The 5619-nt window shown below is 39.3% G+C and overlaps 1 pseudogene; it reads right to left on the bottom strand.

Annotated features, from left to right (window-relative positions):
- Positions 1-4908: 4908 nt before the first annotated feature.
- LOC110580024 lies at positions 4909-5313 on the bottom strand (annotated as a pseudogene).
- Between the last annotated feature and the right edge of the window lie 306 nt (positions 5314-5619).

Here is a 5619-nt window from a genome sequence, read left to right as displayed (position 1 = left end):
ACTATCGTCTGAGACCAATCTCAGTGACCTTTGACTACAAAATCATCCACATTCTCTTAAGTTCAGGCCCCAAAGCCTATCCTTTGCAGGAATGCATTTTAGGATTTTCTCATATTAAGGAGAAAGTCCTGGGCCCCTGGGGCAGGCTGCCCTGGGGACAGAGTCTGTGACAGCTTAGGACAGAAACAGAGGCACATAGTCCAGCTGTATCTGACTAAGGATAGAACACTGTCTAGATAATATGCATCCACACCACTTACTAAACACCTAGTATGTGCCACATGTGAGCCTAGGGATGTGGGACACAGATGGACATGATAGGACGTGTCCCCATGCTCAGAGAGCTGATGGTGTCTGGGGGAAGAGAGAGGACACAAGAGCTAAACATGTTATGGAAATCTGTGTCCCAGGAGCATGAAATGGGGTGAAGTCATTGGGGTGGTGCTGCAGCATTGGAGGGGTTAACAGGGGGCCGCAGTTCCCTCCCTCCTCTGAAACTTCCCAAAGTTACACATGTCAAAAGTTTGGCTGGTAGATTGTTCAGTTTTTTTGAACCTCTCCTGACAATAGGCTGGTTTAGTTAAACTCATTTCAGGAGGGGGTGATGCAACTGTGTTCTCAAAGTGAAGCCTGTGGTTCAAGAAATCAGGTATCAAAAAAAAAAAAAAAAAAAAGAAGGTAGCAGGAGGGGAAGAATGAAGGGGGGGAAATCGGAGGGGGAGATGAACCATGAGAGACTATGGACTCTGAGAAACAAACTGAGGGTTCTAGAGGGGAGGGGGGTGGGAGGATGGGTTAGCCTGGTGATGGGTATTAAAGAGGGCACGTTCTGCATGGAGCACTGGGTGTTATATGCAAACAATGAATCATGGAACACTACATCAAAAACTAATGATGTATGCATGGTGATTAACATAACATAATAATAAAAAAATACATAATAAAAAAAGAAATCAGGTATTTTTTTAAACCATGAGCTTTTATTTTTTATATTTATTTGACAGAGAAAGAGAGAGAGAGAGAGAACACAAGCAGGGGGATTGTGAGAGGGAGAAGCAGGCTTCCCGCTGAGCGGGGAGCCAGATGTGGGACTCGATCCCAGGACCCTGGGATCATGACCTGAGCCGAAGGCAGACGCTTAACCATCTGAGCCACCCAGGAACCCAAGAAATCAGGTATTGAACAAGAGGCATTTTTATGGAAACAAATAAAAACAATGGTTAATGATTGGATCAAATTATAAAGCAGTTCCTGAGTTCTGAGAGTAGCCAGTGGAGAAGATTTCTAGATATTATGTTCAAATCACCTTCAGATAGAGTGACAAGAGGCTGTAACAATATGAGTGTTATCAAAACATCGTGTGTTTTTTTTTCACAACCATCCTCATTTCTACTAAATATAGCCAAATTAACATTAATTTGTTTGCAAAATAAGTCTAGTTTCAAAAAGAACTTGGTCTGATTATTTACGTAAGTGCAACAAGAATAGTAGTTGACCACATAGGCTCTTTAAAACATGCTTTGGTGGAACTTTTATAAGACACCTCTGGATTGAATGTTTAGCAGTCCCTCCAGGCCAGAGGCTGAGCCAACACTTGTGCCAAATACTTGCTGTTAGACTTTGCCTGCAACACCTGTAGACTTGGGGAAATTCCTCTCTTCTTGAGGTACCCAAAATATCTATGGTTCCTGAACCTGCCGGAAAATAAACTTCTTTTTTTAAAAGATTTTATTTATTTATTTATTTGACAGAGAAAGAGAGCACAAGCAGGGGAGTGGCAGGCAGAGAGAGAAAGAGAAGCAGACTCCCCACTGAGCAGAGAGCCTGACTCCCGCTCGATCCCAGGACCTCGGGATCATGACCTGAGCCAAAGGCAGTTGCTTGACAGACTGAGCCACCCAGGCGCCCCAGGAAGTAACCTTCTTGACTCACCAGGTAGAGCTGCTGGAAACTGTGGAAGCAGGTGCTAACAGGCTGATATTTCCAAGAGGCTGCGTTAGTTCACTAAAGTCAGTCTCAGTTCCTTAAAGCTGCCTGGTCATATCTGAGATTATGCATATGCATATTTCTTTCAAATATGATATTCTTGTCAAATTATTGATAATATAACCAACGTTTCCAATTATATGCTGTTACAAGGAAAACTGATTCCTATTGTACTTATGCTAATAAACATACCGCCGTAAAAATATGAGAATACTCACTGACAATTTCTGAGTCCTGGAGTGATCAGGCAGGGAGAAAAGATAACCTAATCTGTTCACAAATGTGTATTTTATCAAGTTGTTATAGATCAGTTAGTGTAAGAGATGTTTCCTTACATATGAAGGAAGAAAACATTTTGAAAAGTCAGCCAAACAAAAAATAAAAAATTATAATCACCCACCTCTGTACATTATTTCATGTTATTGGTTCTATTCTGTTTGAATCCAGTTTTTCTATTAGTTCTCAAAATTTTTACTTTAGTTTGACTATCTTGAAGGTATCAGAAACTTACATTTGTCAAAAGTCCTCCCCATGAATATCCTTGAAGTTAAAATTCATTTGCAGTAGCATTGGAGTAGAATGGGAACTGTATTTGACAAAACATGAAAGTGGCCATGGCTAAAGACGGGATTAGAGTTCATTATGAGGCAACTGAGAAGGAAATGTGGTTATTCCTGTGACACACAACGCAAACACATATTAAAGGCAAATACACTAAGTTACATAGTTGTAAGCAAAATGTAGAGTTGTTTTTAATATTAAAAATCGAGGTTTTTTGGGCATCTGTGTGGGGCAGTTGGTTAAGCCTCTGACTCTCTTGGTTTCAGCTCAGCTCAGATCTCATGGTCATGAGATCGAGCCCCACATCAAACTCCATGCTCAGTGTGGATTCCGACTGAGATTCTCTCTCTCTCCCTCTGCCACTCTTACTCGTGCTCTCTCTCTCTCTCCTTTCTCTCCCTCAAATAAATAAATAAATAAATCTTTTTGAAAAACCAAGTTTTTAATATAAATTAAGGTCCTGATAAACATAGGACATATTTTGGCAAAACAGAGTACTTCTGTCTAGGCTGATAACTTTAAAATTGAATTAAAACTTTTTTAAAGTGCAGAACAACAGTTCAAGAAAAGTTTATCCAGGGGCGCCTGGGTGGCTCAGTTGTTAAGCGTCTGCCTTCGGCTCAGGTCATGATTTCAGGTCCTGGGATCGAGCCCCGCATCAGGCTCCCTGCTCCACGGGGAGCCTGCTTCTCCCTCTGCCTCTGCCTCTCTCTCTCCATCTCTCATGAATGAATAAATAAAATCTTAAAAAAAAAAGAAAAAAAAAGAAAAGTTTATCCTGTTAACAAATAGAAAACGGAATTTTAATTTTGCATCCACATATTTTGATATTAAAATTCATTCATTTACTTAAATGTATCTTAATTTTAACCAGTATTGATCACACATAAATTTCCTTTCCAGATTCCTTTTCTAAAAACTTACTACAACTTTCTCTTATACACTTAGATTTTGAGCTAAATTTTCTTTCTTCACAAAACCAGCCTCACTTTAGGACAAATTTATATTTCTTATCCCTCAACAAAATAGATATTCACATTCCTCATATTTTTTTTGGTCCCCAAAAAACCACATGTCTTACTTTCCTGGCACCCAGAATTGTGTTCCTTATTATTTCTAGGAGCCTAATTTATATTTAGTAGAATTCCTAACTCTTAGAAACTTTATTTTCTATTTTCTCTTGCTTCCACAGGGGCTAGAGAGGGAAAACTGAGTAGGAAGCAATTGTGAACTGTTTCTTATGCCAGTGTTTTTTTTTTTTTTAAGATTTTATTTATTTATTTGAGACACAGAGATAGAGGGCACAAGCAGGGAGGAAGGGCAGAGGGAGAGGGAGAAGCACACTCCCCACTGAGCAGGGAGCCAGATGTGGGGCTCAATCCCAGGACCCGGAGATCATGACCTGAGCCAAAGGCAGATGCTTAACCAACTGAGCCACCCGGGCACTCCTTATGCCAGTATTCTTTAGGTTAGCCAGTTTATGAATACATTTCACAGTTTTTAGAAACATAACACCATATTTCAACAAAGCACAAACCAGGTTTACTAACAAACCCATATTTATCACTATAGTTTCTCTGTAATAGGACAAAAATAGAGTAACTTGTGGTTAGTAATTAATGTTTTTTTAAATCTTAATTAACTTAGCAAAAAATAAAGAACTAAATAGTTAGGAAGGCTATACTCTCCATAGCAAGTGACAGATTAAATTCAATCCCTATCAAACCTCCAAATTCCTGTTTTGCACAGTCAAAGATGATCTTACAATTTTAGTGGAATTACAGGAACTCAGAACATGCAAGCAATCCTGAAGAAGAACAAATTTGTAGGACTCACAATTCCAGACTTCAATACTCACTAAAACTTACTTACAAAGCTACAGTAATCAAGAGTGTGGTACTGGCCTAGGGATGGATATACAGATATATCAAACATATTTGAGAGTCCAGAAATAAATCTCTCATCTATGGTCAATTATTTTTCAAATGGGTACGAAGAGAATTGAATGTGGAAAAATTGGTCTCTCCAACAAATGGTGCTGGAACAAGTGAGATACCACTTAATTCCCACTAGATATCCACACACAAAAGAATGAAATTAGACCCTTACCACATACTACATACAAAAATGAATGTAAAATAGATCAAAGATTTAAATTTTTTAATGCAGTATTTTATTTATTCTGTTCATTAATAACTAATACTCAAGAACATTTATAATAGTAATAGAACTTAATCTAAGGGAATCAACTTACTTTTTTTACATTTCACTACTGGGTACAGAGAGAGAGTCGAAATAACTATGATGAAAATTATTACATAAAAAAATCTAGGAAATGCTTGGTGTTAGTCTACATACAGTTTAGGCTTTGGCATAAAGTCTTCTAGTTGCAAGGAAGAACATTTGGTTTACTTCACTAATAGGAATATCTCTTAATGCTGGGATGGCCTCTTCTTACTATTTCTTCTGCTGTTGATTTTTAGCATAGTTATCTGTGATTGTATGAATGGAGTTGAATGGAGAGGTACCCATCATGTTTATTCCAAATAAGAGTACATAACCAATTGCTATAGTACTGAGGAGCTAGATGGGCAATCCAACTGCCCAATATTTTTGAGGCCAATAGGTTAATCCTAAGGAGTTTACCCAAGATTCAGTAATAAATGCCCACACAAGATACAGGATGAAGCCAAAATGGGAGCTTAAGAAAAGAACAAAGCCATAAATCGCTCTTTCTGGCAATTGTGACGGTGGATTTTCCACCATTTGCCCTGTGGCTTTAGACAATCTGGGGTCCTTGAAGGGCCCACTCAGGCCCCTCCCGACAGCTCGCCACTTCAGCGCCCAGTCCCGCAAGCGCCTTTTGGAAAGCCGCCGCGGGGGCAAGAGAGGGAAAAACTAAAGGAAAGGTCTGGTTGCTATGGCACCCCCCTCCCCACCCAGGCGCAGGCGCACAGCGCAACCCAAAGATCTAAATTTAAGAGCCATAGCTATAAAAGTCTCAGAAGAAAACGTAGAAGTAAATCTCCATGATTTTGGATTTGACAATGGATTCTTTACATATGACATCAA

Source organism: Neomonachus schauinslandi, chromosome 14 (assembly GCF_002201575.2).
Source record: "Neomonachus schauinslandi chromosome 14, ASM220157v2, whole genome shotgun sequence".
In the NCBI taxonomy this organism is placed as follows: Eukaryota; Metazoa; Chordata; class Mammalia; order Carnivora; family Phocidae; genus Neomonachus; species Neomonachus schauinslandi.
This window is presented reverse-complemented; position numbering and strand designations above follow the sequence as displayed.